This window comes from Euprymna scolopes, chromosome 23 (assembly GCF_053919585.1).
Source record: "Euprymna scolopes isolate OS-2025 chromosome 23, ASM5391958v1, whole genome shotgun sequence".
Lineage (NCBI taxonomy): Eukaryota > Metazoa > Mollusca > Cephalopoda > Sepiida > Sepiolidae > Euprymna > Euprymna scolopes.
The window spans coordinates 70,192,498-70,204,684 of record NC_136504.1 but is presented as its reverse complement, the minus strand read 5'-3'; the positions used below and the strand labels follow the sequence as shown (position 1 = coordinate 70,204,684).

At 34.1% G+C, this 12,187-nt stretch overlaps 1 protein-coding gene across 1 annotated transcript in view; it reads left to right on the top strand.

Annotated features, from left to right (window-relative positions):
- The window catches only part of LOC145245981 (dynein axonemal heavy chain 6-like), a 632,504-nt gene that overhangs the window by 342,622 nt on the left and 277,695 nt on the right, over window positions 1-12,187 (top strand). The gene's annotated exons all lie outside the window — the stretch shown is intronic.

Genomic DNA, 12,187 nt, shown 5'->3' with positions numbered 1-12,187 from the left:
AATATCCCTCTTATCAACATGCTTACCGACCTTCCACAATACCGATATATCATCGCAACAATGGTGAGCCAGACGTGAAAGATAAACAGAAATATTCTAGAGTTTTTCTTTTATTAACTCAATTTATTTATTTAGATTTCAAGAGAGCCTTAAATTTTCTAGCAAAAATGAGGGAGCGTTTTATGGTAGGCGCAATGGATGTTCTTTTGCACTTTCTCAATGCAATATTGAAACGCGAAATTTTCTCATGAAAATCTCATTGCCTTCTCAACAATAATAATCGTAAGGATAATAATTGAAATAAATTACAAGTAAACTCGGTTAAACTGTGCAGAAATTCATAATATCTGGTTATATTTTTAATTCAATATGTTTTCGTTTCCTTAAAAAATATCATCATGCATACATCTGGGTCGCATATATGGAATTGAAGCTAATGCTTACGCAAATGATACCAGAGAGTGCGAATCAGTGTTTGCACTTAGCGTAACTCTTTAATATTATATGTAAATTCCATTAAATATAACACAAGAGAAGATCAAATTATTTCCCAGGGTGATTATAAGTTCTTTTTGTGAAATCTTCATTGGCTAAACGCATCAACATATGCTATGTCATTCTCTTTGATGGCAAAGTAAGAGAATCAAGTTACAACATTAAAATGATTTCCAACTTTACTTTGACTGGAAGTACTTCCGTAAAAGAGTACAAACGTTTAGGAAATGATCATTTTAAATTATTACCATATTTATTTAGTTCACTTATAGTTCAGAGGCGATGGCGACAAACCGTTATTTTTTGTAATTATCATAATACGTAATTGTTTAATGTAAAAACCTATTTTGAAGGAGATTTCAAAATATTATTTCAAAACTTTAAATATAAATGTTTGAATGAAGTAATATATATTCTACATTTTTATTTTTACTTAATTTGATTTATTTAGATTTCATATGTTCACAGATGCTCATACAAAAGCTATGATTAATGCATGCATTTTGTGATGATTTTTCAAAAAGATGCACATGAAGAAGGCTGGAAGTTACATCAGCCGAATCGCTGCGAATATAAGACTCAAGATGAAAATTGTAGTTTGAATAATCCGAAAATAAAACATTTTTTAGATGTCAGCAACGGAACTGGTGATATGTATTCTTGTTGAAGTTCAAGTTGTTTTACGTAATTTTTTTTCTTCTTTTGAAATCAAATTGAGCTTTAAATTAATTTAGAAATTATAACCAGTAATTGTTAAATAAAAATAAAATATTTTATTTTTATTTTTATGGAGAATTATTTCATTTACTCTGTATTGATGCTTTTCGGATTTTACGACCTATATAGAATTTCCGACTGAAGCTTTTATTCAATCCACGGGAGATAGATTATTTCCATTCCGCCAGACATCGTTGAGTAGAAGTGTAAATTTCATGTTATTCTCAGTTATTATTGCCTGTAGTAAGGATTGAACCCCAGAAAATTATCACTTAGAACTAGTTGTAAAACAATGCGACACCCCCTCGTTAACAATTCTAATTTTATAAACCTTAAACCTAGGCACCGCCAAAAATAGCCGCAAAATCAAGTTGTTGTTGTTTTTTAAAACGAAATTACATTTATTAAAATCCATTATTTCTGAGTAACTTTTTTTTTCCAGAAAGATAAAACCCTGAATTTTATCATATAGAAAACAGAATAATGTAAAACTTTTTCTACTATTTTTAATTAAATTTTAAATGTTAATTTTCCCAAAAAGTTAACAATTGACATTTTTTGTCTTGCACAAAAAACGTACATAAATATTTAAAAAAAAAGGTTTTTGAAATAATTAATTTATTTATTTATTGTCTAACTAAGATTTAGGATGATTTTCTAAGAGAATATGCAAAAATATTATAATATAAGTACCTAGATTTCAAATAATTCCACTTATTCATATAGGCAACCAGTTACTTCGCATCGATCTAGAGTCTAGATCGACACTGTTTACGTTTGCATTTGATAAAAAGCAAACTATGGAAGACCAAACAGGCCCAAAAAAAACTTATTTTTCAGTGACGAAAATTTCAATGTATTATTAAGCTGAGGCTAGCCAGTACCAGATGGGTGACCATTTGTATGAGTTTGGTTTTTAATGTGTATGTGTGTGGGGGCCAGGCTCCCCAAAATGGGGGGGGGGCAATTTAAAGCAGAATAAAAAAAAGTTATTTCAGCGCGTTTGGTCCACCGTAGTCGAAAGGTGGCAAACGTTTTCAAACGTGATCGAAAAAAATGATGCTATTTTTAACACAAAAGGCACAATATTTATCGAATTTTTTTTTGTATCGATTCTTCAAGGCATGCCCTGTTTAATAATGGTCATGCATTATTCGACTCGCTAAAAAAAAATTCTTAATTTATTTATCAAAGATTTTAAAACGGCTTTTTTCGTATAAATATTAAAAAAATTTTTTTTTGTTTTGTTTAACTTAAATTAATTATTTTACTTAACATATTCACCAAATTTCACACTTCAAAACTCAAAAGCGGGATAATTAAACACAATCGAAGTTCTGATATTCAGATGTCAAAATAAGGTATGCAAACAATTTTTTTTATCTATAATTCTGTCCCTTACAACAACACAATATGTTGTGTTCAGTTTCAGATGATTATTTTAAGCATATTTGTACCCCCTCATGACAAGGGGAGTTTTGTAAGCAATATATATATATATATATATATATATAAATATCGTTTATGAAAAATAAGTACACTGTTATAAAGTTCATTCTTCTCTTAATAATCGCTGAAAATTTCGTATTGATCGGATAATTGCCTGATTTTTGGTAGATTTTTAAAAAGACGGTCCGTCAAAAAGTACTGACCTCCCCCCCCCCGTTTTGGCGGTGCCTACAAACCTAATTTCGTTTAGCTATATATATATATATATATATATATATATATATATATATATACTAGCAAAAGTACCCGTCGTTGACTGGGTTCAAAAACAGCCTACAGAAAATGGATTCTGATTTATGAAAGTATGATAGGTTCTGAAAAGGAAGGGTTGTAAAGAGATAGCTTCGAATTTGGGGGTATCAAAACCAAAGCAAAATATGATGAAAGTAAAAATAAAATAGATAAATCCCATAATTTATTATACCATACCTGTTCACACTGAAACACTTATCACAATATTCTGTGGATCTATATTAAAAAACCTTGTTAAACTTTGTGACATATTTCACTTCTATGGAGGTCAAGCGCGAACGAACACCCCATAATTTTATTATACCACATTTCTTCAAACTGAAACATAATTATCAAAGTATACTTATGCAGATAGATATGAAAAGTCTTTATTAAAGTTTGTGTCTATTTCCATTCTATGGAGGCCAGGCGCGAACGCAGACCCCACAATTTTATTATACCATCCCTATTTAAGTTAAAACATACTTATCAAAGTATTATTATGTACATCTATATCAAAAACACTTGTAAACGTTTTTTAATTTTTTTTATTTCCATACTTTGTGGACGAGGCGCGAACGCAGACCCCACAATTTTAATGAATCATCATTATGCCATATCAAACATACCCATTCCTGTGTCTCGATATCATTATATGTGATCAGTTTTCTATAATAGTCAACCACATAGGAGCCTATTCGTGACCAGACACACACACAGACGTTCAGCTTTATATATATATATACTAGCATGGATACCAGGCGTTGGGCGTTGCTCGGGTCGACATGAAGTTCCGCTTGAATACACGTGCTCTACTAAGGATATTGAGCAGTTTTTCATTATTATATGTTAACTCCATCATTAGCCCCACACCAATTACAAATATAAAAGAACGAATAAAAACACGAAAATGTAATCGCCCTCAAAAAGAAGTGGGTGACAACCTCTCCACCAGATATTTTGGCAGAAGGGATACTAAGAGAAGAAGCTTTTCTCCGAACATTGACCACTTTTTTATGACTATATACCAGTTTAAGCGAATTTCTTTAATACTGCCTCAGTCTAGAAAGATTAGTTTTACGTTTTGTTGCAACGAAAACGGACTGTAGCAGTTCTAAAGTTAAAAATAGAATTGAAGGAATAAAAAACTAGTAAAAAAAATGTAAATTAAAGTTTTTTTTGTTTTTGTTTTAAATAAGGGATCAAATTGAATTGGATTGCTTATTGATTTTAAATAAAAATCCATTGGACCACAGCGTTAATTGCGAAATTACGTTGGGAATTATTTTATTTAAACTTATTTAAAAAATAATGCTTGAAAATTTGTTTTTGTCTTTGTTTTGTTTTAAATAAAGAATCGTAATTGGATTAGATTGTTTGTTTCTTTGAAATAAAAATGTAACCGTTTAATAAAAAAATCGAAATAAGGAAATTGATTTTAATTTTAATACAATTATTACACACCTTTTTAAATGACCCCCCTCCCAAAAAAAACAAAAATAAACAAAGATAGCGCTCCAGCTTCTAAAAAAAATTGATCTTGGTAATAATAATTTTAAATAAATTAAATTAAATATATTATCAATATAAATCAAGTTAAAATTATAATCTTAAATAAAACACTTAAAACAATTCTATCGCTATAAACAGTAACTAACATACAACTTTTAAGTAAAATCGATTTTCCTAAATGTAATATGCAAATGAGATCGATTATTTTGCAAGAACCATACTATATATAGAAATAAATGAAATAGGAAAGTAATAGACCTTTTGTATATATGAATCAAATTGTTAACAAACAACAGGAATACGAATATATATATATATATATATATATATATTAAAAAGTTTGACTCATATCCAAGTAACCTACATCTAAAATTTCAAGTGTTTAGACCCAAAATTGGCTGAATAGTTTGCTAGAGACCGCAAAGGTCAAATCTTTTGAACTTTGACCTTTTCGCAGTCAAATTTTCAGACAAAAACGGATTAAAAAAAACGATTAAAAAGCTTATCCTATGTCTGAATACCATATATGTAAAATAACAAATGTTTAGACCAAAAATTGGCTGACTTATTTGTAAGAGACCGAAGATATAAATTTTTTAAAAAACTTTGACCCCAATTTTGACCTCTTAACATTTATGGTTTTGGGCTGAAAGTAAATTATAAAGTTAGATCTATGTGAAAGTAACCAATATCTAAAATTTCAAGTGTTTAGATCCCAAATTGGCGGAGGAGTTTGGTAGAGTTCTCAAAGGTCAAATCGTTGAACTTTGACTCCTTAACAGCAAAATTTCTGGCTAAAACCTAATTAAACAGATTTTCGCAAATCTAAATATCATAGATATCAAATTTCGAGTCTGTAGGCCGAAAATTGACACAGTAGTTTGGTAGGGAAATGTACACAGACAGGCAGACAAGCACAGACATTTTCACTTTTGTATTTATTTACTAGCATGGGTGTCCGGTGTTGCTTCTCTATTTAACACAGATTCCAGCAACTTACTCATGAAACGATCTATACCTACAATTAACCATTCCGTCAGGTCTGATACTATAGAGAACACATCCTTTTTAAACATGAAATGCAGAGGTAGATCCAATATAAATGTACGGAAGCTATCCCAGTCAGCCATAGTGTATCGATATACTGTATGATCGAGAGGTACGTTTGAGGACTTATTACATTTCATTTTTATCTTAATTGATACAACTGAGTGGTCGGAAGATCCAAGAGGAGACAGAACGGAAACTGAACATAGGTCAGGGCAAGTTGTGAGAAAAAGGTGTAGGAGACTCGCATACTGGCCGTCATTGTCGGGCACACGGGTAGGTTCGTGAACAATCTGAGTGAGGTTATAAGCAATGGAGAAATCATAACAGAACCTCCCCTCATCATCAGTCTTGTTTGAGTGAGTCAACCATTCCACATTGTGAACATTGAAGTCTCCACATACGTGAATGTTAGCTGAAGGATAAGCTGATAGAACTTGGTCAATTTTCTCAGATATGCTTTTAAAGATAGTAATTCCGCTGTTGTGGGGGCGATAGAGAGTAAATATAAATGCCGTAGTGTGAGCTAGTGAAACCCGGAAGCACATATAGGGTAGTTAGGATCTTCTCTGGAGATGTCCATACCACATGGAAAGCCATCTTTAATATAGGCACATATTCCATGCCCATGGCGATATTGGAGGTCAGATTTAGAAGTTAAGTTTGAGTATCCCTTAATTACGAACTCATTTAGGGAAATAGTCTGTCCAATGCCAGTTTTGCTTAAAAATAAAAGGTCTGGTTTAGTCTCCTGTAATTGGGCTTCAACCTCTGGAAGGTTAGAAGGTAGATCCCTGATGTTGGAGAAGGAAACATGGTAGTGGGAATCTACGTTGGAAGTTGGAGATCCGGGTTTAATCGTGTATTTTTTCTTGAAACTTGTCATGATGGAATTTTTGAGTTTGTGGACAAGGTCGTCAGACTTGCTTAGAGCAGGACAGAGAGGGGAAACTAAGAGAGAAAAAGAAACGAAGAATTTTTTTTTTTTTGTAGAACATGATAAGGTAAAGCCGTAACAAATATGGCATCGAGAGGTCCCATTAGAAGCTACTGCATGGTCCAGAATCCATTCACCAAATGGCAATACAGCAACCCCAATACTTTGCACCTGCTGATTGGACAGCCTCCTTAGTGGTTAATCAAAGGTTCGGGTCCCTGACTATCAGGCGGATAACGTCAGCCCAGATAAAACGTTTACCTCCAGCACCCTTATTAGTGACATGGCTACAAGGATAGACATAGAAACAGAAAAATTCCGCCATCTCTGTCGACTGTTCATGCAAAATACTGCCAACCTAGAAAACAGCTTTTTCTTCTCCCTTTGTCAGAAAAATCACTCATTAAAAAAATATTTATTAATACTTAGTTGATCAGTACTTCTATTGCAAAAATATAGTTTTCCAATATTCTCAAGTAGTAGAATGTTAGCATAGAAATCAGATATACTTTTATATATTAGTAGTATGTAACGAAAATTGTTGCATAAAAAGAAAAACAAAACCTTTTTTATATAACAATGATTTATTCATTTATCTATAGGGTGGAACGATAAAAGTATCGCCCTAAAGAAAACAACACTACAGCTTTATTTTAAAACTTTTATTGGAAAAATCAATTCAGGTAACTTGATTATGTGATGGAGCTGACATCTAGTCAATGTAGCCACCTTGATATGGGTCCGAAACTGGGAGCATGCCTTTTCCACAAGCTCCGATGGGAGCTCAGCAAATACTCAGCAAATGCTGGCGATCAATCTGGCTTTAGTGTGGAAGGTCATGTTGGTGATGTTCTTGGCGTATGCACAAACGAAGTAGTCTAGCAAGTTCAAGTCAGGGGAGGAGGGCACAAGGTCGTAGTACTCCTTCTAAAGTCAAACCTGAGTCTCTTTGTACTTGTGGACCGAAGCCTGATGCGATACTCAGGGTTTGCCAGTGGCCACCTGATTGCACCACTCTTTAGCACAACCAGGTATTGACTTTTGGTGTTGACTTTCAAGCCAACTGTAAAGATGTGAGGTGGAATGATGTTACAACATGACGAAGATCCGGCCTCCTCCAGTCAAAGATATAACATGAGGAAGACTGTAGTGTTCATTGTTACATAAGTGTAGTTCTAGGTGGTTCTGATTCGAATACAGTCCAATTGTGTGGTCTCAGCTGCTTCTACGATGACGGGGTTTGGCGTGAGATTCCTGTAGTTCTTGTCTCAATAGTGGTGTGAAAAATCCATTGTATAGAGCTCAAGGTTTAGTTTGACTAATCTCTCTCGTTTGCTGTTCACTGAAAGAAATTGCTTCAATTTGGTTTCATTCATCTGCAAGTTAATCACAAGTTCTGTAAGCGATAAATAACCGACTCTGACGCAAATTTGGGTTTCGCTTGTATGGATTAATTATTAAAATAAATTCAGATTACAAGAAAAATATTTTTGTACAATAATAAACAGGAGAAAAGTAAAATAAAAATATATGCAATGTCTTTTCTTTCACCAGCAGTCTACTTAAATAGTAAATCAAAACGGGACTTTTTTTTCAACAACCGATTTCTGTTCTTTCTTTACCAGACGGTCAATAAACGGGGAGGGGAGGGGTTAACAGACACAACCGTCGACTCTCGACTGCGGCTCCTTTTAAAGGAAGGGGTAGGTGAGGTTTGGCGAATCTGGGAATTCTCATCCAACCAATCCCTATCCATTACGTCACACTCTGATTCGCCTTGATTGAATTAGGTGATTCACCCAACAGAACCTCAAATTATTCCATTATCCGTTTTCCCATACCAACCAAATCACGGCCTTAACCTCAAGGTCACTTTGAAGACAAAACATTGCTCAATAACACGTAACAATCCTCTTCACAAAACAATCAATGTTCACGAAATTGTTTTTTTTTTCCTTCGTGTATTTTGCATCAGCGATCAAACCATTTAGAACCAGCAAAGCCATATGCTGATAGCCCGGGATCGCTTACATAAATAAAAGCTCTAATTTATTCGTCTCCTTCTGGTGCAATTTTTGATTGTTTGTTATATTTCAAATCCATTCAACAAAACAAAATGATTTTATGAATGGGTTTGAAATATAACAAACAATAATTTATAATTAAACAATAAATGTTGTTGTTTCTTTTTAAAAATATTTTAAATGCTTATTTTGGTTAAATATCTTATAAATACTATTTATTGTTGACATTTAATTCCCTTTGCAGAGTGAATCCCCAAACAATCAATGTCCTATGTAAAAAAATAATTATTTTATTAAATAATAAATATGTGGTTTAAAAAAACAGTATTTTTGTTGTTTTTATATTAAAAATTTATAATTTAACAAACAAAAGATTTGAAAAAAAAAATATTATAAAAAAATAACGTTTGTTAAATTGTGAATGTTTAATCTGATTTTTTAACAAATTACTGTTTGTATAAACAGAAATTACATTATTTGAAAATTTTGAAAAAAAATAACTGTTTGTTAACTTGTAAATTATGATATTATTATATTTCACATCGATTTATACAAAGCAAACAATAAAAATGAAAAAAAAGTTCTTTTGATATTATTTTTTACCGAGAAAAACAAAAAACACACAAAAACAAAAACAGAAAACAAATACTAAATAGATCATAGAAAATTTGGTGTCTATGCGACTTTTTTTGTCTTAATATTGGCTGCAAATTGCAAACGACTCGTTTTGCCGCCAGCTTTGGTTCTGAAAATTCAATATCATCAAAGTATGAAAAGACGATTTCAAATAAACATTTGTAAATAAGTATTAATACTTTGCTAGTGAGACCTGTAGAAGTTCCACAACGGACCCTTTATATGTAATATATTGATGTTGACATTCTGTGGATGTTCAGCGTTAATGGAGACGCCCTAATATTATTGTAGCTTTTTTGTTCAAACTGCAAAAGTATTTATCTAAGCTAGCAGGGACGCCCGGCATAGCCAGGTCGCAAAATACGCTTAAATATGTTATTTTAGTTCATACAGATTTCGTATATATTATTATATATATATTATTTCTATCGATTCTTATATATTATGAAGTTGTGATTTAAAAATAAAAATATCCATATGACTTGGATGCATCAGCTTGAATCGAAACCGAAACCAAAACTTATGAATAAAAAATATATTTGTTTATATATAAGTGGAGTTCCTCCAGGTATAATCGAAACTGAAATCAAAACTTATGAAGAATTCTTGGTAAAATTATTTATTACAAGACATGGAAAGCCATAACAATTAAACAACAGTCAATCGGGAGAAAAAAAGGTATAAGCATAACACACAAAATAACACACATGCTATCGTATTAATTATTTTCAATAAATAATCAGTAGTGGAATGGGGACATAAATGGATGGTCACATTCAATGCTGCCAAGACGAAGCTTGTTTCCTTCAATAATTACAAGAAACCTTTTCAACCACTTTAGCTATGGCAAAAGATACATTACCTGAAAGTACTTCTTTCAAACTCCTCGGCCTAACGTTCACAGGGAACATGAGTTGGAACAGATGCATTAAGAGCATTGCTAGGGCTGCTGCTCGAAAGTTACTTACGCTTGTAATTACCCTGTACCTCTACAAGGCCACCATTCGCCCATGTATGGAGTATTGTTGTCATATTTGTGCTGATGCATCTGGATTGGGTTCAAAAGAGAGTCATCATACTGTCATCCAAGCTTCAACCTCTGTCCTGTCGATGAAATGTTGCATCCCCTGCCTGTTCTACAAGTACTTTAATAGTGGATGCTCTGGCGAACTACAATCCCTTGTACCCCTTCGATGTAAATATCCCCGAAAAACCCGACAAACCCGACAAAGTCTCACTCTACACAGTAGAGATCCCTAGATGTAAGAAAGCTTTCTACTCTAATAATTTCTCCCAAACTGCTAAACTCTGGAACTCTCTTCCTTGTTTTCCCAACTGTACTGACATGCAAAAGTTCAATTGTAATGTGAACAGACATCTTGCTGTTCAACTCCCTACATAGTATCCCTGCAACTTATGTCACAGATAGTAGCCCCACCACATCATAGTGGAACTGTACCTTGTTTGGGGTGAAAATTGAATAATAATAAAAAATTCTGTCATGTTTGCACGAACAGATCGACTCACGTTCGATAATGTCTCTACTTCCTGTATGCATCACGGTGTTTTACTAAATGGTAACACACGGCAAACAAAATGGTTGATGGTCATTCGATTAGCGATAGTCGATAAGATTTGAAATAAACATGAAATAAATTAGGAACCCGGGATTTTTGGAAAATCTACAACAGCGTAGTTAATAATGGACAGTCAATTATTCCCCCACTAACAAACAATCATGAGGTTGCTTGCACGGCAACTGACAAGGCTAATCTGCTTGCCAGTCGGTTTGCCTCAAACTCCACACTGAACTCGGTACACCACTCACTCCCTGATTTTCCTCTGCGAACAGACGCCACACTTGACGACTTGAAAATCACCCCTTCTCAGGTACATGCTATTATAAAAAACCTAGACACCTCTAAAGCATGTGGACCAGATCTCATCCCGGCTGTGCTATTAAAAAAATGCTCTGCCGAGGTTGCTCCAGTTCTGTCCAAACTTTACAATAAATGCCTTAACGAATCTTGTTTTCCCGACTGCTGGAAAACCGCCTCTGTGGTACCAGTCTTCAAGAATTCTGGTGAAAGAACTGACCCACTAAATTATCGCCCCATTAGCCTCCTCCCGCTTTTCGCCAAAATATTTGAGTCCTTAGTTAATAAAGCCCTAGTCCAGCACCTAACAGCTGCTAAACTCTTGACTGACAAACAATATGGATTCAGGCAAGCCCGTTCAACAGCAGATATCTTAACTGTAGTTTCTGAACGTATATACCGTTCATTGGATAAAACAGGGGAGGGTAGAGCGGTGGCCCTTGATATATCTAAGGCTTTTGACAGGGTATGGCACGATGGTCTTCTAAGGAAAATTAGATCATATGGAATCACTGGAAGAATTCATAACGTAATTAAATCCTTCTTAAGTAATAGAAAAATCAAAGTTGTCCTCGACGGACGTACATCCAAACAATATGACATAAATGCGGGAGTGCCTCAGGGGTCTATCCTTGGACCTCTATTGTTCCTGATATTCATAAACGACCTCCCTGATAATATTGTTTCGGAGATGGGTATATTTGCCGATGACACCACTCTCTATAACAGATATGAGGGGAAAACAAATGAACACATATCCAAGAAAATGGCAGAAACACTAGAGGATGACCTCCAATCCGTAGTGGAATGGGGACAAAAATGGTTGGTCTCATTCAATGCTGCTAAGACTAAGCTTGTTTCCTTCAATAACTACAAGAAACCTTCTCTATCACCAATAGCAATGGCCAAGAACACATTGCCTGAAAGTACTTCTTTTAAACTCCTCGGCCTAACGTTTACAGGGAATATGAACTGGAATAGATACATTGAGAGCATTGCCAAGGCTGCTGCAAGGAAGGTTGGCTCCCTCTACCGTGCTAGAAAACTACTTACGCCTGCCAGTATCCTATACCTCTATAAGGCAACCATTCGCCCATGTATGGAGTACTGTTGTCACATCTGGGCTGGTGCATCTGCTGCTTGTCTCTCGCTCCTGGACAGGGTTCAAAAAAGAGTCGCAAACCTGATAGGTCCTGAACTGT